The sequence below is a fragment of the Mustela nivalis genome, assembly GCF_964662115.1.
Source record: "Mustela nivalis genome assembly, chromosome: 2".
Taxonomy (NCBI): Eukaryota; Metazoa; Chordata; class Mammalia; order Carnivora; family Mustelidae; genus Mustela; species Mustela nivalis.
The window spans coordinates 108,286,241-108,311,255 of record NC_139021.1 but is presented as its reverse complement, the minus strand read 5'-3'; the positions used below and the strand labels follow the sequence as shown (position 1 = coordinate 108,311,255).

The window sequence follows — 25,015 nt, the reverse complement described above, 5'->3', positions numbered from 1 at the left end:
CCAGGACCTCACACGGGGTAGAAGCCATGTGCTGGGATGGCCGCACAAGAGCTCGCAGCAACAGGCATCCCTTCGAGGCCATGGGCACGTTCCCACAGACAGAAACTGGTTGAATGCCATCTTCAGGGGAAAGCATTTAGGCCAGCCACACCCTTAGCCAGTATCTGAGGATCCACACAGGCGGCAACCCCGACAAATGCGGTCAACGTGGAAGAGCCGTTCGATACAGGTCTCACATTTGCGGACACAAGACAACTCAGAGCAGCGAAATCTGTGTCTGTCATTACTGGGGCCCCACCTGTACCCAGAGTGCCCACCTTGCTCACCGCCACAGAAATCACACAGTACAAACCCCTTGTCTCCCGTCACTGAGGCAGAGCCTTCAGCCAGAAGTGGGCCCTTTCCCAACACCAGAGAACTCACACGGGGAGAGTCACTGGAGCCGTATCCTGGTGGGAGAAGCTTCAGGTGGGGCTCAGGCCTGAGGCTCCTGCTACCATCTCACACTGTACTTCATCCCTCACACGGGAGCAAAGGTGCAGGCACCCCTGGGACCCCTGCATCATCACTGTGGCTGACTGCCGAGGACATCCCATATGGGAATCCCATTCCTCACGGAGCCAACCCAGGAAGGACCTGGGAGGATTCGCACACAGGAAAATCCTCCCAGTCTGATGAGCAAAGGAAAGGGCTCAGCTATCCCTTCTTCCCTAGCCAGCAATGACACCCTCACACCGAGGAATCACTGATCCCAACACAACGAGGGGAAATTCTTCCCCGGACACTACCATCAGAGAATCACTGGGCAACTACCTCCCAAGGAATTCCTCGGGGTGACACTGAGATACAAACTCAGACACTGCAAACACAGACAGCAGGGCCCCGTTCTGAGAGATGCGGAATGTGCTATTCCAGTAACCAATAGCTAGGAATCAAGCACACCTGCTCTGATCCAGGAGTACTTGCATAAAGGCCAGTCTCACCGAACAGGCGGGTCTCACAACACTGCACACTGTGCCAAGTAAGAACGGGGGATGTTTCCTTTACGACCTCTCACAACTGACACAGGTACTGTCTCTTGCTAGCAAGTGGGGTCACAGGAAGTAACGCTGCCCGGGATCCATGAGAACATCAAGTCGAGGGTGAGCTCGGAATCTCAGAACACAAGGTGATCAATGGATGTTCACGAAAACATGAACCTAACCATGTAGGTAGATCGCAAGGATGAATGGCCACAAGATTCAACAAACACATGGTTTGTGATCTACCTCTCACGCCCTTCAATCTACTAATATTGTCCTCACAAAGTGCAAAGGATTTACAAATTAATTACACGCTTAGAAATATCTCTATATACTTCACTTATCAGAGAGTGACAGAGCTAGCAGGGAGCAAGAACAGTCGGGGTCGGGCAGCGAGGAAGACGGAGAAGGGTGCCCAATACAGGGCTTGATCCCCCAGGATCCAGGGATCCTGACCTCAGCCAAGGGCAGATGCTTACCCAACTGCACCACCTGGGGGCTTGCAAATTAATTTCATCTCATACAAAGGTGTTCTTTGGAAGACCTGTGTGGACCAGGGCACAAAAACCTCGACAGTTCAGCATCAGGCAGTGAGGGCTTCCTCCCCGTCTATGAGAACGTGGGAGCCAAGGGCTTTTCTCCACCACCAAGTCAGCTACGTATCTCTGGGCCCGTGAGGGTGTACGACCACTGCAGACATGGAAATACTCCCCGATTCGGAAGATTTTAGAACAGGAGGGGGTTTTTACACTCCCTTCCATAAAGACAAAGCCTGTCCAGGAATGCCTGCAAGGTTCCTTCAGGTTAGGGACCAATGTTTGGCTTTGGTTCAGGTTATGATATCAGGGTTATGGGACTGAGCCCAGAGTCAGGCTATGGAAGGCATGGGGAGCCTGCTGAAGGGTCCCTCTCATCCTCTGCAACTCCCACACCCCCACCAAAAAGAAAAAGGAGAGAGAGAGAGAGAGAACGTGTGCCGAAGTCCACTCAGACATCCATTTGTAAAGATGCCCGGGATTCGTGGCTCTAGATGAATGGCCCAATAAAGCAAGTGTGGGCAGAACGTCGATGGTCGAGAGAATGTTTATTTATTAAGTTTTATTTTATATAAAAGAATTTATTTTTTATTAAGTCAGTCGTGTGTCTTACTAAGTCAGGCTGCAATAACTCAGGACTCTGCTACCAGGGGCAACATGGAGTTCAGAGGTTTTGTGTGGGGCAGGGACTTGCAGAGCCTTCTCGATATGTGCCCAGAAGTAAATTTCCCCCACAGCCAACTCTAGACATTCTGGTTAAGGGTACATCTCCAAGTTAATCAACAAGAAGAGGCTATCATTTCCTCCGGAAGAGAGATGAAGCCGGCAAGAAAGACACCCAAGTCAAGGCCTGAACCTCAACCCAGGGGGGAGATTCAGAACCAAGACAACTTACCACTGCGATGCACGTGCAACAGAGATGGGAGCGGTCACACTCCTGGACGTGCTGCACTTCCATCTGCACTGAAGAGACAGAGGCCAGACGCTTTGGATGCTGCCCAGGAGGCCACGTCCCCTGAGCCTCGAAGCACCACCTGTAAAAACAAGGAGAGCATTCAGTCGAGGTCTCAGGACCCACACATGGGGAGACACAGAGTCACCCATAACGGAAAGCAGGCCCCTCCCTCCCAGCAGGGAGTACAGGCTCAAAAAGGCCAAAATCACATGGCCCTGCCATCTGTCAAAGTCTTAGCATGGCTGCTGGAAGACCTTCCCCTAATAAATGCTTAGAGATTTGGCTTCCAGAACTCAACACAGGAAAAGAAAAAAACCAACCAAAAAAAAAACCCCAACAACAACAACTACCTTCCCCTTCCCCAACACCCTTCCACTATAGGGTCGTGGCTAAGGCAGACTTCACACTGTGTGCATTTTGCCCTGATAAACGTCAACCCTCCAATAAAGCACAGAGCGCAGAGCTAGGCTTGGGCACCCCAGTGACCTGGCTGGCTGCCGTGGCTGCCTGGGCCTGCCTGCCTCCCTCCATCCCTGGCTCCAGTCCTTTCCTATGAGCATCTGCCTGGGCCCTGGTACTCTGGCTCTGCCCCAGGTACCCCGGGCTCTGGGTGCAGGCCGTCAGAAGGCAGTTGAAGGGTCGCAGACTCCAGCCGGCCGGCCCTGTGCTCCCCTCAACCCAACCACCGTGGTAACCAACGTGGGCCCAGGTGCCAGATCGAACTGCAGCCCCCACCCTCCTGCTCAAACACAGGTTCGCCTCAGAAGCAAGGCATATCGGCCCCAAATAACCTGCCCTTTAGCCCCTACCCCACCGCCCTGAATATCCCCTCGGAACGGAAGCCCCAGAAGCCAACACAACCACCATTCCAGGCAGCGCATTTCACTCATCCTCACGTCTTGCACAGGTTGTCTGAAGGGTCCAGAAAAACCCGCCTACGTGCTGCTGTGATGTGAGGAACCCTTCACTTCCCCAGAGTTTGAAAGGTCACCTGACCCATTTTGGAGGGCTGCCCCAGCGACCACGCCCACTCCTCCTGCCAGCCTGGGACTCTGCCTGCAGAAAAAGAACAAGAAAGAACAAGAGTTGGTGATAATGTGAAGAAAAAGGAACCTTGTGTACTGATGGTGGGGATGAAAACTGGTGCAGCCATTATGGAAAACAATGGGAGGTTCCTCAAAAAATTAAAAATAGAACTGTCATATGTCATATGTTCATATGTCATATGTTCCAGTAATTCCATTACTGGGTATTTGCTCAAAGAAAAGGAAAACATTTGAAAAGATACGTTTACAGTGCAGCACTATTTACAGTAAGCAAGATATGGAAGAGCCCGTCAATAGATGAATGGAAAAAAAAGACGTGACGTATATATATAGATAGATAGACAGATCTCTAATAGAATAGTAGTTGGCCAGAGAAAAGAATGAAATCTTAACATTTGCAACAACATGGATAAATCTAGAGGGTATAAAACTAAATAAAATAAGTCAAAGAAAGACAAATATCCTATGATTTCAATCATATGTGAAATTTAAGAAACAAAACAAAGCATAAAAGAGACAAAAAAAAGAGACTCACGAATATACAGAACAAACTGGTGATTACTAGAGGGAAGGTGGGTGGAAAGAAGGCATGAGACAACGAGGGTGTATCACTGAAAAGGAAAAACAAAACTCGATCTGAAGTCATTATTATTGTCTACGTAGAAAATCTCAAGTAACTTATAAAAAGAAAAAAAAACTATTGGAAGTAATGAGGAAATACCAAAACATCAAAGGATACAAGGTCAATATAAAAAAGTCAACTATTTTCCTATATCTGAATAAAGAATTGAATTCCATATTTTCAAATGAAAAAAATACCCTTTAAAATACACCCCTAGAAAGGGGTACTCAAGTATAAAATCTAACACAATACATATATACAGGAAGACAAACCTGATGGAAGAAATCAAAATCTAAATAAATGGAGAGAGAGTTCATATTCATCGGTAGAGACTCAATATGGCTAAGAGTTCAATTCTTTCCAACTTAATCTATAAATTCAATAAAATCCAAATAAAACCTCCCAGTTATCTTGCAGATATTGACAAGAAGATTCTGAAGTTTACACAGAAACGCAAAAGATCTAGAAGAGCCAACACACTGGACACCTGGGTGGAATGTTCCATTTGGTTGAGCATTTGCCTTCAGCTCAGGTCACGATCCCAGAGTCCTGGGATGAAATCCCGAGTCAGGCTCCTTGCTCAGAGGGGAGCCTGCTTCTCCCTCTGCTCTCTCTGCCTCTGACATCCCCTGTTTGTGCTCTCTCTCTGACATATAAATAACATCTTTAAAAAAAGTTTAAAAAAAACAGAACAGCCCACACAATGTGGAAGAAAAATGAGAATTCACCTTACCTGGTCTTGAGACTTACTATAAAGCTACTAGTAACCAAGACAGTGTGTTAGTGCTGAGAAAGACACACAGATCAACAGAACAGATTACAAGGACCAGGAATAGATCCACCAAAATAAAGTCAAACATTTTTTGACAAAGGGACAAAGGGAATAAAAGGAGAAGAGACAGTCTTTCAACAAATAGTGCTCAAACAACTGAACACTCATGCAAAAGAAATGAAACTAGACACAGACCTTACACAAGTATTAACTAAAAATGAATCAGAGATCTAAATGTAAAAATGCAAGAATAAAGAATACAGGAGAAAAATCTCTCGGACACTGGATTTGATGATGAGTTTTTAGATAGAACAGAAAAAGCGTATTCCACGGGGAAAAACATGCATTGGATATATTAAAAAGAAAGTCGTCTACTCTGTGAAAGACATTTTTAAGAAAATGAAAGGATAAGGCACAGACAGGGAGAAAATATTTGGAACACAGATATCTAATAAAGGCTTTGTGTCCAACATGAGAAAACAGCTCTTAAAGCTTCAATAGTAAGAAAACAAATGACCAAATGAAAAATATGCAAAAGATTTGAACAAACACTCCACCAAAGATTTAAGGATAGCAAATAAATACAGGAACAGATAGATGCTCCACATCACCTCAGTGGGAATATGCAGACAACATGACACAGGTATTGGAATGGTTACATCAAAAATAATGACAGTACCAATTTCAGGTCCAGAATCAGAACAACAAGATTCTGATTCATAGTTGGTAGGAACAAAAACTGATACAGCCACTCTGTAAAAATAGTTTGGCAATTTCTTGCAAAGCTAAACATACATACATACATACATACATAACCAACACAGCAATTTCACACCCTATATTTTTGAAAACTTATGCTTTAAAACCTACATGCGAATACTCTGAAATCACGTATGTAATTCTGAAATCATGTGTATGTATTCTAAAATTGAACTATCAAATAAATGAAATTCAGATATTAGCTAGATTCTCACTGTTAATGCAGGAGATTACAGACAAGCAAGGAGAGAAGGTTAGAATGTTCCATTTGGTAATGATTACAACAGGAGACAACAGTGGGAATACTTAGCTTACTATAGATACAGATGGTTACATACTAAACTATTTATAGACACATGTATATACACGAGAGAGTATATACATATTCCCTTCTTGAGTTAGCTGAGAGGGTCTTTGAGCAATGACTTCCCAGTCACAACAGACACACCTAGTCCCCCAATCTTGGTTTCTCATACTATGCTCCAATGAAAAGAACCAGAACTACTGAGGCGGGGGAAATGGCTAATCCTAGGGCAGGAAAGACAGAAGATGAACCTGGAAAACCTACTGCCACAGAGTAAGGAAGAAATATTCAAACAATAACAGGGTATGTCAATAGACAAGGGAACCAACAGAAGGTGCCTTTTAAAAAATTTATTGACTTGTTTTTGAGAAAGTAGGAAAAGGAGAGAAAGCATAAGCAGCAGGGAGGAGCACAGGGAGAGAGAGAGAATTTCTATTTACTTACTTACTTACTTACTCATTTATTTATTTGACAGAGATCACAAGTAGGCAGAGAGGCAGGCAGAGAGAGGGGGGGAAGCAGGTTCCTTGCTGAGCAGAGAGGCAGATGTGGGGCTCCATCCAAGGACCCCGGGATCACGACCTGAGCCTGAGCCTGAGCCAAAGGCAGAGGTTTTAACCCACTGAGCCACCCAGGCACCCCAAGAGAGAAAATTTCAAGCAGGCCCCACACTCAGCAAAGAGCCCAACGTGGGGCTGGATCCCAGGACCCTGAGATCATGACCTGAGCCAAAATCAAGAGTTGGACACTCAACCAACTCAGCCACCCAGGTGCCCCTAGAAGATGCTTTTACTAACCAACCTGGAACAACTTGAGCAACAAAAAGAACAAGGTATCATTGTACTATAACCAAAATATAAAATAACTAGCCATGAATTCATGCTGATAGTAAATAGAACAGAAAAATCTCCTATGCAGAATTCCTGATAATTTATGTACATAATCATGTAGCTACTCCAACAGGAAGGAGGTATAGTGTAAGTGGTATAGTGTAATTGCCCACTTCCTTCCAAGGAGTCCAGTATGAGGACAGAGAAAACAAAGTAATAAGTCATGTCCAGAGCACTAACCCTTGATATGATAAGACCAAATCACATTTTATCTCTGTGGTCTTCCTCCAAGAAACCCATAACCTCAGTCTAATCATGAAAACAACAGCAGACAATTCCCAATTGAGGGACATTCTACAAAACACCTAACTGTACTCCTCACAACTGCCCAGGTTATCAAAAACAAGGGAAGTCTGAGAAATTGTCACAGCCAAGGGGAGCCTAAAGAAACGACTAAGTGAAATGTGGCATTCTGAAACAGAATACCTGCATGGGGAGAAAACACCAGGGTCAACTATCGAAAGACAAATCACATCCCATAAAATAAGAGTTTGCAACCCATTAAATGGACAAGCACTAGTATCCCTAATCTATAAAGAGCTAGACACTGAAGAAGAAAAACAAAAAAAGCCACAAACCTAAGAGGAAAATGGGCAAAAGATATGAACAGAGGGTTCACAGAAACGTAAATGCCTCTTTCAGATACATGAAAAAATACTTAACCTCACTCATAGTTAAGAAACTTGCAGATATAAACTTCATAAAATACCATGTTTATCTTTCCACTGCCAAAATTCCAGAAGTTGAACCACGTGTTTTATGGGAGAAGCTGTGGACAAACAAGCACTCAGGCGGTGTCGATGGGAGTGATACAAAATGATACCATAATCCCGAATGATCGAGTTATCAATTCTATGCACCCGTTGACCTGGTAGCGCACTTCTGGGAATTTATTGGATAGAAAAAACCTATATGTACAAGGTCATTCATTAGAACATGGTTTGTAATAGCAAAAGGTTTGAAATAATGCATAACTAACAATAACCAGTTAACGAACTATGGAACGTCCATGCTTGAATTACTGTGCAGTTATAACAAAGAAACAATCCATGTTCTGTTTAGATACAGATGTCTGGGACAGGCTTTTAAGAAGTGACAAAAAAGCAAAGAAAGAACAGAAAATCACGTATAGACTCGTTACTCAAAGTGTGGCTCCCTGAGCAGCAGAGTCAGCTTCACCTGGGAGCTTTTTAGAAATGCAAAACCCAGGGCCCCCACCAGATCCACTAAATCAACACCTGCATTTTAACAGGATGCCAGTGGTGTACAGCTGCATCTAAGTTCGGAAAGCCCTAAAGATGATGGATTCCCTTCCAAATAAAAGTAGGGGGCATACAAGATTATCTTTTAACTGAAAAAAGCAGCACTGCTAGGACAAACAAGACAGACAGATATCTACAGCAGGAAGACCATAACTCCAGTTTGTCTGGGACTGTCCCAATATAGCCAGATGTCCCATCATAACTTTATGGAACCTCTTTCATTCTCAGTGGAAGTGTCTCAGTTGAGATGAAAAATGTCACCCTTCCTAGAGGGAACATCACTTAACCTTTTAACCGTGTTATTACTAATTCAAAAGTATTTTATTAAAAAGAGAGAGAGAGAGAGAGAGAAGACCAGTCAGAAAAAAAGCACAGACTGAAAAAAAGCAGTGAGCCAAGGATGGTTGGGCAACAAACCCAAGGAGAGGCAACGTCTGGGGCTAAAGGGAAAGACAACTTTGTGAGGAACAGTAAGGGGATGTATCAGAGTTAAGAAAGGAAAGCTAGCAGGCAGGTGTTAGAGACAATAGAGACTGAGGATTATGCTGCAGGATGGTCAAGTAAGACAAAGCCAAAAACTGGATTTGACTACAATTTGGTAGCCTTTTCCAGAGCTGACTCAGGTGAATGTCGAAGAAGCAAGAATGCATTCATGAAGTTGAAATATGAATGAGAAATGCAGAAACCAAAGCCAGAACAGTCGGCTATTCAAGCTAGAGATGTGAACAAGCTGACACAAACCCTTAGGGAGAGTCATCTGGAGGACGCGTGGTCCCTCCATTCCACCAGATCTTCAAAGTCCTATTCCTGCATCAAGCAGTACCATGAGAGGGCTGTCCACTCAGACCTCATTGCTTGGTCCCCTGAAAAGCATCCATACACTTCTAGCACAATGCTGTGTCTATCAGAAATGATTACAGGCAATTTCAGTGTTATTAGAAAAATCAAAGGAAGTTTTACAACTTGCACAACTCTGTGAAATTAAGAGTCCTGCTTCTCATTCTACCAACTGTTCTTTGAATTTGCTTGATATACTTGATATACTTCCCTTCAAGTAATTCTTGCCTATTTCTATTTTTTTGGTTTTTTTTTTTTTTTTAAGATTTCATTTATTCATTTGACAGTCAGAGATCACAAGTAGGCAGAGAGGCAGGCAGAGAGAAAGGAAGGGAAGCAGGCTCCCTGCTGAGCAGAGAGCCCAATGTGGGGCTCGATCCCAAGACCCTGGGATCATGACCTGAGCCAAAGGCACGGGCTTTAACTCACTAAGCCACCCAGGAGCCCCTCTATATTTTTTGGTTTAAAAAATATGAATCCTTTCAAATTTTAGAAAACTCATTTTCAAACAAAGTGGAAATAAACAAACAAAAAGCTCACCTGGGATGTGTTCATTTTCTGCTCTTAGTGGAGGAGGGACAGCTGAGGAAGAAGGAAGGAAGAAGGAAGTTAGAAGAGACTTGGCCTGCCTTGCAGTTCTTGAATTTACCTGCCCACACAGCTCCACATACAAGATACTTACGTCTTCATGTGTGGCTCCGATAGATGTTGAGCTTAGACATGATACTTTTCACTGAGTGAATGTAAACATTTGTTTCTTATTGATTTATTACCAATTTAGGTTCTGTGACACAGAAAAATGAAAAACATGAGAAGATGAGTTGAACATTTAACAGTAACCTAAAGGAGGAAACATTATGGCTTTTTCAGAACTGATGTGGGAAAAATTAAAAATTAAAAATCTCAAGCCACACTGTTCATCTGTTTTCCTGTGAACACTATTAATCTCCTGAGGTCAGAAAATCCAAGAAACCTCTGGAAAAAAGAGATCGGGGTATTTAAGGCAAGATAAAATATAAATGTTTAATATTTGTTTCTTACAACTTTCAAAAGGTCTTTTTTTTTTTTTAAAGATTTTATTTATTTATCAGAGGGGGGGGGGAGAGAGCAAGCACAAGCAGACAGAATGGTAGGCAGAGGCAGAGGGAGAAGCAGGCTCCCCACTGAGCAAGGAGCCCGATGTGGGACTCGATCCCAGGATGCTGGGATCATGACCTGAGCTGAAGGCAGCTGCTTAACCAACCGAGCCACCCAGGCGTCCCTCAAAAGGTCTTTTAATGAGAAACTATCTTTGACGTAATTAACAGTGACAAAATGAGCCATGGCCTGGGAATTTGCAAACCTCACTTTTAACCATGGTTCTGCCACCAACAAACTGCATGATCTTGGTCAGTCACCTTGCCAGGAGAGCAAGAACCTCTGCATCTTTCTAGATGCCATCAACAATGGCAAATGGGGAATGGAAAATGAGGGGAGGAGCGGGTGTTCAGGGAGGGGTGATGACAGAATTTCCTTCGCTATGGCTGCTGCCCTGTCTGCCCTCACAGACTCTCCAAAGAAGTGACATTTCCTGTGCAGCCTGCATGCCCACCCTCTCAGCTCCAGCTCACCTCGCTCTTCTTAAATTTGTCCCAGACCTTCCACAGTCACACAGCCTGCGATGGCTTCAGGATATTGTCATGCTTTTACATAACAAATAACAAATGAATACATAATAAATAATAACTGGGGGCCTAAGGAATGTTAGAGCGGGGAAAGGACCTTGGTGGCTAGCTAGTACAGCCTCTCCCCTCCTCCACTGCACAAATGAGTTAACCGAGCAATGAAAGCCCTAGAGAATTGTCAAAGCTCCAGCCTCACGTTATTACATACACAACAAATACAAGAGCAGCTAACAAAATGTGAGTGCTCAGGGGACACCTGGGTGGCTCAGTTGGTTAAGCCGCTGCCTTTGGCTCAAGTCATGATCCCAGGGTCCTGGGATCGAGTCCCGCATTGGGCTCCTTGCGCGGTATGGAGCCTGCTTCTCTCTCTGCCTCTGCCTGCCACTCTGCCTCCTTATGTTTTCTCTCTCTCTGACAAATAAATAAATAAATAAAATCTTAAAAAAAAAATAATGTGAGTGCTCAGAATAATCACGTCGACTATTCGGCCAGAGCAACTCATTCACATCAGACACCCTGCCTGGTTCTCCTACAACCGCGCCCCTCCTAGGAAGCCCGGCGCACTTAAGACGCGCAAACACACACACGTCATAACGCCAAGAGTGCACGCATGTCGCACAAGCACACTCACCCCTACCCGCAGCCCCACCCCCTCCCCGTGGGTCTGGCGCACACGTCACGCATGCAAACTCCCCACCCGCCGCCGCAGGACGGCGCGGCCAGCTTAGCGCTGCAGCCGGACACCTGCGGGCCTTGGGAACCCCAGAGCCAACGTTCCCACTCCGGACCCTGGTCCCTCATGCAGAGACGCCGCCGCTCGCCGGCCCTTCAACTCTGCAGGCAACGCAGAATCCAGGGGTCCGTCCGGTGCCCGCGGAGCTCCGACCCACAACCGGGCACCCCCGCCCCCGCCGGACCCCCGGGCCGCACAGGGCCCCTTAGGCACTCGCCCCCATCCCCCGGGACTCACCCCTAACTCCCTCACCTCGTGAACCCGGCCAGAGAAGGTTTCGCAGGAGGGGCTGGAGGACGGGGAAGAACAAGCCAGGAGGAGAAGGCGGGGATGCACATGCGCAGAGGGAGGAAACAGCGCAGCGGCGAGGAGCTGGAGGCCGGTAACGGTCCAGCGGGGAGGAGAAGGCGGGGATGCACATGCGCAGAGGGAGGAAACAGCGCAGCGGCGAGGAGCTGGAGGCCGGTAACGGTCCAGCGGGGAGGAGAAGGCGGAGATGCACATGCGCAGAGGGAGAAAACAGCGCGGCAAAGGAGAGGGGCGGGAGGCTGGGAAATGTCTAGCGGGGAGGAGAAGGCGGAAACTCACATCGGTAGAGGGAGGGAAGGGCGCAACAGCGGCGAGTAGCTGGAGGCGGATGAAGGACCAGCCGGGAGGAGAAGGCGGGGAAGCACCTCTGTTGAGGGAGGGAGCAGCACGGCACGGGGCAGCCAGGAGCTGGAGGCCGGGAACGGACGAGCGGGGAGGAGAAGGCGGGGACGCACTTGCGCTGAGAGAGGGAGCGGCGCGGTGGCGGGTAGAAGCTGGAGGCGGGTGAAGGACCAGCGGGGAGGAGAAGGCGGGGACGCACCTCTGTTGAGGGAGGGAGCGGCGTGGCGCCGGGCGGCGAGCTGGAGGCCGGGAACGGACGATCGGGGAGGAGAAGGCGGGGACGCACTTGCGCAGAGAGAGGGAGCGGCGCTGAGGTGGCGGCGAGGAGCTAGAACTCTGCTCCTGGCAGCTAGTGCTGTGATAGTGCGTCTACCCTTAAGAGGGCTATCTAACCCTAAGTCTTAAAAAGTTACTCATCGTACTGAGCTAGCAGGGGTTTTGTGAAGATTAGAGGCGTTTACCATGTATATCTGGCGCATAAATGATTCAGTACCTCTCTCAAGATTCTCTTCCCAGTTGTACCCCAGGCGCTTTTCTTGAGAAACCAGCTGGAGAGTTTCTGCCCAGTCGGCTGAGCTGAGAGATTGCTGTCTGAGGTACTCACTCCTGCTGCCTGGAGCCAGGCTTTTGTCCTGGTCCTTCGACCAAATTTTAGACGCAAGCCGAGAGAAGGGAAGCTGTGTTTGGATTTCATCTCTGTACCGCTATCTGTGACCAGCATGGTTATTCTCGAATGAGAAAAGCAGCAAGCTAGCAATTCGGTATTAATACTAAAAACCGTTCATGTGTAAAAAAACTGTCCTATACCAAACTTGAAGAAAGCACGCTCTCATCTCCTGCAACCTCCCATATACACTTCACGCAACTCCCCCCAATGTTAACATTTTACAGAGCCATGGTACCCTTATCAAAACTGAGAAAGCAACTCGGGCACAATTGTATTAACGAAATTACAGAGTTTGTTCAGATTCCGTCAGGTTTTCCACAAATGCCCTTTTACTGATCCAGGATTCTGTCCAGATACCACGATACATTTATTTAATCATTATGTCTGCTCCAACCTGTAAGTTTTTTTGGTCTTTCCTTGTCTTTCATGGCATTCACATGATTGAAGAATAGTGGTCAGGTATTGTGAAAAGTGCCTCTGAATTTACGCTTGTCCAATGTTTTCTCCTTATTGGACAGGTATATATTTTTAGGAAGAATACCCTTGGAAGGATGTGCCCTACCTATGTATCAGGTGACACATGATATCAACATGATTCGTCATACTAACCTTTAGTACTTGGTTAAGGTGGTATCAGAGGGGTTTCTGCACTATATATTTAGGATTTTTCCATATCCAGTCTACACTTAAGAGTGGATTGGCTAAGTCCAGTGCACACCCAGGGACAGAGGAAATTCGCTCCTTTCCGAATTTATGGTCATATTTTAAAACCACCAGGAGTGTTAGTAAATTTGAGGAGAAACTCTGAGGCTACCCAGGTATCCTGTTTATATTTATAGTTTTGGCCACTAATTTTCGCTTTCATTGTTGGGTCTTGCCTGCAACCACTTTTACTGTGGTGTTCTAAAAGGTGATTTTTCTGTTTTACTTATATGTTTATTGGGATTCTTCTGTAAAGAAAAGATTTTCATTTTCCTCATTTATTTCATCATTTGTTTATGTCAGTACGGGCTCATGGATAATCTAATTCATTCCCCGTGGTCATTACTCAACCCTGCCTTTTTCACCCAACCCTTTGGTCTATGTTTTACAATTTTACCCTTTTCAGAATGTCAACGGCATTATATAATATGTATCTCCTGAGTTTGGCTTATTTCACTTAGCAAAATTCATTTAAGACTCATTTGTGTTAAAAAAAAAAAAATTCATTCATGTTTTTGGTCCTTTTCTCAGATCAGCTCCTTTCTCTCCACTCTTTTCATTTCACCCATGCTATTATTATGTACCCTATGTCACAACACTAGCAGATAAACGATCTGAACGTTTGAATCTTAACCATGTAGTAGCTCTGTGTATGGGATTTCTAGATGTCTTCAAAGCCTCTAATAGAGACCGTATAATTGTATCCAAGTTAGGTTTGTAACAGTTGTCAGCAGTCTTGATTTGAATTTATAGAAGGTCTGACCTGAGAGTCTATGGAATAACAAATACATTGGAACTCTGGGCCTGGGTGACAATTCCAGCTAAAATGAATTTGCCCCTCAGGTGTCTTTCTCATCTACGTTAGAAAAGCACATCTTGGAAAGTAAGAAGGAGGAGTCTCTAAGTATATGTTAGTTGGAGAGAATCCTACAACTATTTGAGGTTTTTTTCTCTTTTCTTTTTCTTTCTCTCTCTCTCTCTCTCTTTTGTTTTTAAGTAGGCTCACTGCAGGGCTGAGCTCATGACCCTGAGATCAAGACCTGAGCTGAGATCGAGTCGTTTGCTTAACCAACCAAACCACCCAGGCACCTCTTGAGTGATTTTGAGCAGAGTGTAGTTTGGAGAGAGGAGCAGATCCTAGGTTTTCACAGGCGTGTTCACAACAAGTGAGAATTGAGAATATTGCCCCATTCAGAAGCTCCCAGGCTGCCTAATGGAGAGAAGCCTGGACCAGGGCAGCTGGGCTGGAAGGAGTGAAGGATGGTTAGATGACCTGGGAAATAGAACTGTGCTGGAGGCATTCCAGGGATTTGTGGGAAAGGGCCTTAAAACTAGATGTGAGTCAGTTTTGTCTCACCAATCCCAGTTCAACCCTTACTCTTTGTTTTGTGCTCCCTCTTCCCAGATTCTAAGCTCTGCTCACACAATGAATCTGGCATTGAAAGCTGTGCTGTTGAGTTCTTTACAAGACAGCAGTACAAGGAGAGTTACTTATTTTTCTTCTTGAAGGTTGAGAAGAAATTGGTGCTGAAAATGTAAGTGAATTTCCCTGTCTTTGTGTTGGGGCAGAACCCAGAGGAAACGTTGAGTTTTCCTACCCCAGTCCTGTACTGACCACATCACCACTGGTTTAAGAAAAGATAGCCATTTGAGAAACTGCAATGCTTTAGAAAAACAAAACGTACACTCACTTGAAAGTGCCTCCATCCTTTTTTTCTTAGCTTTGGTTGCCTTCTCTAACTTGAGTAAACAAGGAAATACAGATGTAACAACTTTTGTTGTACAACCTTTGCTGAAGGTTCCGTGTTCCTTCATTTAGCGTATTATAATTTGCTTAACCAATTTTTCTCATTTTTAAAATTTCTTTGAAACAGAACATAGGGGTACAGACATTGTTTAAAAATGTCCTAGATGATAGTTCCATTCACCCAGTGAAAAATTGCACACTCAAGCTCTGCATGGCCAAATCACAGTCAGACGTAGTTGTGTGGGTGGTTTACATAGGTCCTTCCCTGCCCCTTCTGCGAGGTGAAAAGGGTATTCTCCCACAGAGGGGCATTTCACCCAGGTGATGTTTGCAGCTTTTTAAGAAGGCAGGTCCGGGAACTGCAAGGCAGTCTGTACCTTTAATGACTTCATTCCTCTTTCTCCATCCCAGCTCTGCCTTCAGAGGGCAGTCTGTACCTTTAATGACTTCATTCCTCTTTCTCCATCCCAGCTCTGCCTTCAGAGATTTCTGCATTTTTCCAAGGGAGACCAGCAAAATATGAAGAAGTCCTGTGTGAGTTATTGAAGTCATTTTCTGCTTTGTTTTATAAGGGAACTTATGAGGATTATGACTCGTGTTTAAAATAGTAAAGTAGAAATAGATAAAATGAACCTGAGGGAACCAGCCTGACACAGTGTTTCTCAGACTTTAGTGTGCATCAGATCAAAACTGGGAGGTGTTTTAAACCATAGAATGGGGCCGGAGAGTTTTGGTTTTGAACAAGGTTGCAGGTGATGTTGAGGTGTGTAGACCAGTAGCATTGGATTAGCAGATCAATAGGGCAAAGTGGCGCACACACACACACACATCATATAAAGTCACATGGTTATCAAACTTGCAAATATTTCAGACTTTTGACCATGACTCCCCCACACTCCCTCCCCATCCCCCCCCAAAAAAAACATACATAGAGCATCCCTATTCCTTTTGGAGCCTGAAGACTTTATGGGATCAAGAGCTGAATAAAAAACTTCTGTTTCTCTTTATATAAATGATGAACAACCTTCTTGTGGCAAACCACAAAATAAATGACTATAATTATTCTTCAGTGGAAGCAAAAGACAGATTACCAAGCAGAACCCAGTTAATGAGGTTTTTTAGGAGAAGGTATTACTAAAGCCCATGTAGAGAGCTTTCCCCCGGTCTTGGTTTGTTTTTGTTTTCCCTTTACAAAACCTCGAATTTTTATAGAATAAGTTGACCGCACGTCCTTAAAATAACTCCAAAATTCTCAGACCCTGGAAACCACTAATCTACTTTCTGTCAGTATGGACTTGGATCTTCTGGATTTATTGTAGGAGTATAGTCATACAAAATGTATATTTTATGTGTGTCTTCCTTCACCTTGTGTAATGTTTTTAAACTTCATCATATTGGAGCACGTTACAGACTTCATTGTTTTTCTTTTCTGGCTTTATTAAGGTATATTTGACAGAACTATAAGGTATGTAGTGAACATTGTGATGATTTTGATATTCGTATACATTGTGAGAGGATTCCTCCCATCTAATCTAACACATCCCTCATCTCACATATTTCTTTCTTTCTTTGTTTTGGGTTTTTGTTTTTGTTTTTGTTTTTTTGGTGAGAGTATTTAAGCTCTGCTGTCAACAGATTTTAATTGTGATATCAGCTGTAGTCACCGTGTTATACATGAGATCCTCAGACCTTCGTTTTATAACTAAGTGTGCCTTTTTACCAAGACTTCATTTCTATCATTGAAGAATATTCCATTGTGTAGAAGGACCCGAGTTCTGTTCATCCACTCACTGGTTAACAGACGTCTGGCTTGTTTCTGCTTTACCGCTGTTGGGTAGTGCCCCTCTGAACATTCATGTGCAAATTTTGATAGAATACATGTCTTTGGTTCTTCTGGGTATTTACTGAGAAGTGAAAATGCTGGATCATGCATTAGTTGTAGTTTTAAATTACCGCCGAACCGCCTGTTTTTCATAATGTGCACAATTTTATATTTCCACCAGCAATGCATGAGGGTTAGTTTCCCCTCTTTATTGACAGCACTTGTTGTCATATTATAGCCAACATAGTGGGTAGGAAGTAGCATGTCATTGTGGTTTTGATTTGCTTTTCCCTAATGTCTAATGAGTACCTTTTCGAGTGCTTGTTGGATATTTGTGTATCTGCTTCGCAGACATGTCCATTCAAATCCTTGGCCTGTTTTTAATTGGATTTATTGAAGAGTATTTTGGGTAATAGATTTTTATCACATATGTGGTTTTCAAATATTTCTTCCTATTCTGTGAGTTGTCTCTTCATTCTCTTGAAAGTATATCCTTTGATTCACAAAAGGATCTCTTTTCCTTTGTTGTGTTTGCCTTTGAGGTCATATCTAAGAATCTGTTGTCATTCTAAGATCATGAAGATTCACTCGTGTATTTTTCCTAAGAGTGTTATTGTTTCTAGCTCTCACATTTAGGTCTTTGATCTATTTAGAGTTAATTTTTGTATATGATATGAGGAAGGGGTCCATTTTCATTCATTTGCATGTGGATATTCAGTTCCAATACCATTTGTTGAAGAGACTCTTTTTTTCTCCCATTGAATGATCTTGGTACCCTTGTTGAGCGTCAGTTGACCATAGGTGTATGGGTTTGTTTCTGGACTCCCACTTCTGTTCATTTGTGGAGATGATAATATTCATATGTGGATATTATCATGCTGGTTCCTTGTGTTTGATACTGTAGTTTTATAGCAAGTTTGAAGTCAGGAATGTAAGTTATCCAGTTTGTTCTACTGAACAAATTCTTCTTGACAAACTTGTCAGGATTGTTTTGGCTGCCTTTTTTTTTTTTTAAAGATTTATTTATTTATTTGAGAAAGAGCGAGAGAGAGCACACACAAGCAGGAGGGGCAGGGAAAAGAAAAATCTCAAGCAGATCTCTTGCTGACCCTGACATGGGGCTTGATCTGACGACCCCGAAATCGTGACCTGAGCTGAAATCGAGTGCTGGATGCTTAACTAACTGAGCTATGCAGGTGGCCCTTTGTTTAGAATTTAATATTGTGTTTAAGATCTATCCAAACTGGTTACTTCATTCCTTTTAATATTCTGTTATGACAGCATACATTTTAGTTGTCTGTTTCTTATGTCATTTCTGTTTATCATTATTATGAATAATTGTGCAGTGACCATCTTTTACATTTTCTCTCCCTGTAGAAGAACAAGCATTTCAAGTATTCTGTAGTGTACATGCATGATACATATTGTTGGGTCAGAGAGACTAAGCATTTCCAGTGTCACTTTATGCTGCCAAATTGGTCTAAGTGACCATACGACTCCCACCAGCTGTTAGGTGACAGGACAGCTTTCTTTGTCTCCTTGTTCACAGTTGATACCGTTATTTCAAAATTATGGCCAGTCTGATGAAAGATGAAAACCCTATTGTTTTGTTTTTTATTTCTCTGATTTTGGATAGGATTGGGCCTTTCACTTTTCTTCTGTGAAATGTTGATTTATATGTTTTGTATATTTTTACATACCTTTCCATTAATTTTGTTCTGTATTTCTTACTGATTGATAAATATCCTTTATGAGTGTTGTATAGTAATCTTTGTTCTATTCATTGTAAATATGTTCTCCAAAGTTTGTCTTATTTTTTCACTTTGTGGCATCATTGGTAATATGAAAGTTTTACATGTTGATGTGGTCAGATTTGTGAATCTTTTTTCGATGGTTTTCTTTTGTTTTTTGGTGTTTTGTTTTGTTTGTTTTAGTTCTCTTATCCTTCAGTGAATTCCCATTGTGGCACATAGTCACATTCCTGTATCTTAAGCTTAGCAGGTATTTCCTCTCTGAGGTATACCATCAAATTGAGACACAATTTGATTGATTTCTTTCATTTGCTCTTTGTTTTTAGGGTTTTGTTTTCATTTTGATTATTGTTTTTGTATAAGTATTAAAAATATTACATCTTTCAATGGCATTTTAGGCTCTCGAACAGCATTTGGATGCAGTGTACAAATTACTCTGGTTTTCATTCATTCCTTTTTTTAAAATGACAGTTCTTTCAGTGTTGTGTCCAAATAAATGATGTCATTGGAGTCCTCAAGAGAAATGTGTAGATATCATGCCTGAATGAGTTAGGGACGACTTGCTCGTTTTCTAATAAAAGTAAAACATACAGTGAGAACGTATGTCTAGATGTGGAAATATGTCTTAAATCTTTGGAAATCCTCTTAGAAAGGACCCTGTTGTGGAGTTAACCTCTGCTCATCTGTGTTTTAGACAGAGGGGAGTAAAGGACTGTGCTGGGGAGGCAGGCAGTGGGGGGCAAAGTAGGTGTCACCTTTCTCATACTTGTCTTTTAGATGGAACCCCAGTGAACTGGTGGGTTGGAAGAACCAATGAGACACACACTTACTGGGGAGGTTCTCTGCCTGGTGCTCAAAAATGTGCTTGTGGATTACAGGGGAACTGCCTTGATTCTCAATATCACTGCAACTGTGATGCTGCCCGGAATGAATGGTGATTTCCATATAATTTCCCTGTGCAAACTATAATTCTGTGTTGCTTAAACTGTGTAAGTTAGGCAGACATTGGACAAGACAGTTGTATAAAGAGAACAGATTAAAGTATTCCCCAACCAGTTCAAGGTGTAAGCTTTGATGTGTACAGTGTAATTAATCTGAGGACTGAGGCATTAAGGTAGCTATTTCTGCTTACCTGTGAGTAACTAATCATGTCCACTTAATTTTTTTCCTAATAAGACAAGATATGAATACCAGATTAATGTTTCCCATTCACTGAAAGTACCATTATCAGAGTTCCTAGGGTTAAGTTTAACCCGATAGATGACGATGGCCCCGTGGCCAGCCCCAGCATGCTTGCTCACCTCCCTCGCTGCCAGCTGCATTTTTAAATGGCCTCATAGGGAAAATCAAACGGGGTCTAGGGTGCATAAAAGGGGGTTATGAGACACAAACCTCTCCCTGTCACTGGAGGTCTCAGAAGGCTTCCAAACCCAGAGGGAAGGTGGAAAGGGAGCGATCTTCCAGCTAACCCCCCAGGTAGCAAGAAATAACTCCCTGAAAACACACATCCACAGACCTGCCCTCACACAGATCCGGAATCCTTGGATTAAGTTAGTGTGTCCACATGTCAGCAGTACCAATGGTTCATCGTAGAAGTACATGACATTCTTGCTAGAGGCCCGTCCTCCCCAAGGATTCCCACAGATAAAAATGCCACCAAACATGAGCTCACAATCAGGGCTACACAGCCCCAGGGGACAGAAGTGGGACGCAGAAGAAACAATGGAGTAAATGGATGCCTAAAAATCCCAGATCACAGATAACTTAAGAACATCAGATAAAATAAATGTGTGAGCTGTTGGAAAAATAAGGCCTGGGATTGACTGATAAAGCAACCAGATACTATCAACAAAGGTGATCGCGATTTACAAAAGAACCGAATGAACGTTTAGAAATGAAAATATTCTCATTGAAATTTAAGACTTGTCAGATCAGATACTAGACACACGGGATCAGGACACTGGTGAAACGGAAAATGCATGTAGATAAGTGGCAGGGACTCTAGCCTAGAGAGACCGGCATGGGAGGAAGGAAACCTGGGACAGGGAGGGGAGAGCTGCGGTCAGAGTCAAGTTTTAACAGAGGAGACTGGTGATAATGAAGGGCTAAAATAGCTAAGAATTGGCCAGACTTGAGAAAATACTAGGATACCAGGCAGGGTAAATAAGAGTAAATCCACCTGTAGAAGCATCATGCTAAAATCAAGGAAGATGAAAGAGAATGTTAAAGGGAGTGGAGGTGACCAGAAGGTGTCAAAGCAAGGACTGTCGGAGCCAGGCAAAACCCCCTCTGTGGATCCAGCAAAGCCTGCGGGCACTGGCACTCCCCTCGCTGTGCCTCAGTAAGTACAGTACTGTCTGATTCCAAGTGTGTCCCTAGCCAAAATACAGGGACACCCAGACAAACAGACACAGAAGAAATACACCAGCAGCCAATTCCAAAAGACAGTTTAAAGAAGAGTTTTTGTTTTTTTAAAATTTTTAATTTCTTTTTTTAAGACTTTACTTATTTGTTTGACAGAGCTCACAAGTAGGCAGAGAGGCAGGCAGAGAAAGAGGAGGAAGCAGGCTCCCCGATGAGCAGAGAGCCCGACATGGGCTCGATCCCAGGACCCTGGGATCATGACCTGAGCTGAAGGCAGAGGCTTTAACCCACTGAGCCACCCAGGCTCACCCAAGAATGGTTTTTAGAATGAAAGTGGGTGATCTGGTAAGGAGAGTCTCAGACCCTAGAAGAAATACCGAGGAAAGAAATGTGTAAACTCAGAGGTTAACAGACACATAAGAGGCAAATACAAGACACTAGTCATGTGTCAGGCATGTACCATACTGAAACAGGAGGGAGTGGTCCTGTCCAGGACTACAGCCAGGGTTAGAAATAAGAATATGATTGAATTTAAAAATTTGTTTTGTAGAAGTTTGTCAGCATTAAATGGCTCATAGTGCATGCATTAGGATTTCAAGTGTAAGCACTGAAGAATAGAAACAGTGTAATACTCAAATCCAAAGAGGGAAGGAAGGAAAAACAGGATTTTAAGAACAGTTAATTCAAAAGAAGGTAGGAAATAAAATTTAAAAAGGAAGAAGAAACAACAAGCAACAAAATGACATAAGAATATTACGGGGGTGCCTGGGTGGCTCAGTGGGTTAAACCTCTGTCTTTGGCTCAGGTCATGATCTCAGGGTCCTGGGTTCGAGCCCCGCACCAGGCTCTCTGCTCAGCGGGGAGCCTACTTAGTACGCCCCACCCTCTGCCTGCCTCTCTGCCTACTTGTGATCTCTTTCTTTCTGTCAAATAAATAAATGGAATCTTAAAAAAAAAGAATATTATGAGTAATTAGACACAATAAATGTGACAAAACAGCCATTTAAGTGCAGATAGGTCATTTTGAATTAAAAATAAGTATATCTTGTTTGTACACCTAGAAATGTTGAACGCAAAAATCTTAAAACAACCTATGAAACAAATGTGCACAGAAGTAATTTAAGTTTAAAAGTCTTTTTTATGTTTTTAAAGATTTTTACTTATTTGACAGGGAGGAAGGGTGCCTGTGCCCATAAGTGGCGGAAGGGCAGAGGGAGAGGCAGACTCCCTGCTTAGTGGGGAGCCCAATGAATTGGGGCTCACCAAAGGACCATGAGATCATGCATGACCTGAGCCAAAGTCTGATGTTAAACCAATTGAGCCACCCAGACACCTCAAAATTTTGAAGTCTTAATATAGAATGATTAGCATTACCATATAATGATGCTTTTTAATTTCACCAAAACCCCCTAGTAATCCTAAAGTTGTATGTTTCTAACATACATGACTCAAAATGTATATAGAAAATAATTGCCTGAATTGAAAGAAGGAATATACAAATCAACCATTGTAAGGAGAGGTTTAGACATCCATCTGTTGACAACTGGTAAATCATGCAGATGACAATTATAAAGGATATGGAATATTTTTATATGGAATCAATGGATTGATTTCGTAGGCCCTGAAAATTACAGAGTATATAATTTTCTCAAGCACACATGGCACATTTTTGCAAACTGATTTTCCTAATGTTTCATAAAGCAAAACCCCAAAGATTTTACAGATGTTGTTATGGTATGGACAAGTTCTCTGATTACAGGACACTGAGGTTAGAAATGATTAACAGAGGGACAAAAATATAGGTGGCATTTCAAAGCCACAAATGATTAGAATCAAGGAAATGAAGACATTATTCATAGAAAATATAGTTGCTACCAGGAAATCCCGAGGATAGACACAAATATTATTGAAATTAATGAGAATTCAGTAGGGCTTCCCACTGAATCTTAGAATAACTGAATTCCTACAAAGAGCTTATTACCGTAAGAAAATATCATGAAAACCACTTGCAAAATCAGCATGAAGACTGTAGATCCTGCAATAAAGATAACAGAAATATGCAGAACTTTTATGTTTTATTATGAGATTATAAGAAGGTATATCTAAATGGAAATATCACATGACGGCCATGAGTGGGAAAAACTTCATTTTCTTGATTCCATTTCATTCCAATGCCAGTTATTTGCTGAGTGTTTGGGACGGTGAGACGCTGGAAAGATGCACGTGGGAAAGCAGTGGTCCATGGCAGTCCTGAAGGTGGAAGCAAGGACGGGAGACTGGCCCCCCAGGACTTGGAGTGTCAGGGGACCGCAGGCTCCCGACGGAGGGCGTTTCCTACGGGATGAAGGAAGGGAACAGCACAGCCCGAGAGCGAGCCCGGGAGCTTTCAAAACAGGGAGCTCCGGGCGGCGATGGTTCCCTGGTCCCCAGGCTCGCTTTCTCCAGAACAATTAGGAAACGGGAAAGCTGACTCGGTGTTCCCTGAAGCCTTTCCCAGAATGCAGGAGTCGCGGTGGCTGTGCTGCACCTGCGAAAAGGTGTTCTGCGAAACAGCCCGCGCAAGCAGCGTCTAGAGCGCCGGGAACGGAAGACCAAGAGGAAGCGGCCTTGGAAGTCCCGTCACTGAGTGCTCGGAACCTACCGTGAGAGCTGCGGGGCCTAGAGAGCAACACTCTGGCCTTCGGGGAAAAGAGAGAAACATGGAGAGGCAAGGAAAATCCTGAGATGTAACGAAGTTCGGCGATTTCGAAGGAGTCTGGTGACCCTGGCAATGAATCTCGTCCTACGTGAAGCGTGGGCATTTGGGAATGACCTGTGCTGAGAAAGAATTCTCAGTTCTGAGCTGTTTAAAATTTCCTCAGGCTCAGGAAGTTACTTTGCAAACAACAGAATTAAAAAAGAATGTATTATGATTATCTGCCTTAACACACACAATTACCCATTATGATTTCCCTTAGGTTTTTTTGCAGGGCTCTCTGTGCTTTGTCATTGCTAAAAACAATTAAAGTGTAGCTTTTCACTGCATTATAAATGTAGCTTTTAAATGGCTCTTTAAAATTCAGGGTTACTCAATGAATAACTAATGCCCTTACATTTTCCCTCTAGATGTTCTACCAAAATAACAATGACAGGAATGAAAATGCTTATTTGTAACATTTCCTGATACTTAACACCAGGAATTAATTTTGTTGTGTTAGCCCCACATTTATAAGAAGTATTTATTCAGACTGACTCCCCCCACCATCCATGCCACCTTCTGGCTTGTGACCGACCACCTGTCCCATTCCCAACAAAACCAGGAGTTCCGTGTTTGGGACGACCTGCCTGTGTGCTTCCAAGCACAGAAATTGCAGGGCCTTACAGATAAAGCCCTGGGGTTTTGTTCCATCTGATTTTTGGAAACCATCTGATTCCAAAAAAAATGTTTCTGAACTTTCAGGATATTTAGTTCAAATTTTTGATATCTTGCCAATATGCACTGGCAGTCACCTTGTCAATTTTTAAAGCAAAATAAAAATGCTAATAATTTCAATCTTCCTACCTCGAAAGAATATTTTTGATGCCTCAACAGAATTGGAATGATTAATTACCAAGTGATGCAGGGTCTTTTTGAAGCAAAGCTATTAGCCTGAACCATTGGAACCATGCTGATTGTTTTGACTTGCAAAAACATCAGTTTCAGTTGCTTCCATTTGTATACATCAGAGCAAGTGAGGGCTTTATAATTGTTAGAAACTGAAACTTCCTAGGTTCTACACAGATGCAGGGCACCTGAAGGATACATTAGACACACTGTTATTTGTTCTAAATCCAAAGTACATACATAATTGAAGCAGGACGTAAAAACATGAGCAGCTCACAAGGTGCGGAAGAATCTCCTTTCTTTGCCCAGAGCGGTGGTTGGTGGCA

General features: G+C 43.3%; 2 long non-coding RNA genes and 1 pseudogene across 3 annotated transcripts in view; 1 reads left to right on the top strand and 2 right to left on the bottom strand.

Annotated features, from left to right (window-relative positions):
* LOC309859805 (phosphatidylinositol 3,4,5-trisphosphate 3-phosphatase and dual-specificity protein phosphatase PTEN-like) overlaps positions 1-9,587 on the bottom strand; it is a 199,697-nt pseudogene extending 190,110 nt beyond the window's left edge. The window contains exons 1-2 of the transcript XR_014316664.1: positions 9,546-9,587; positions 3,410-3,569 (exon numbers count right to left, since the gene is read on the bottom strand). The product of XR_014316664.1 is annotated as a phosphatidylinositol 3,4,5-trisphosphate 3-phosphatase and dual-specificity protein phosphatase PTEN-like (transcript). The remainder of the gene's footprint in view (positions 1-3,409; positions 3,570-9,545) is intronic.
* Positions 9,588-13,499: 3,912 nt separating this feature from the next.
* On the top strand, positions 13,500-23,766 carry LOC309859820. Its single transcript, XR_014308944.1, has 5 exons — positions 13,500-14,518; positions 14,828-14,957; positions 15,641-15,703; positions 19,520-19,676; positions 23,285-23,766. It is a non-coding gene; the product is annotated as an uncharacterized lncRNA (long non-coding RNA).
* Positions 14,787-15,704, bottom strand: LOC309859826. Its single transcript, XR_014308950.1, has 2 exons — positions 15,607-15,704; positions 14,787-15,546 (listed from the first exon to the last, which is right to left on the bottom strand). It is a non-coding gene; the product is annotated as an uncharacterized lncRNA (long non-coding RNA).
* Positions 23,767-25,015: the final 1,249 nt, after the last annotated feature.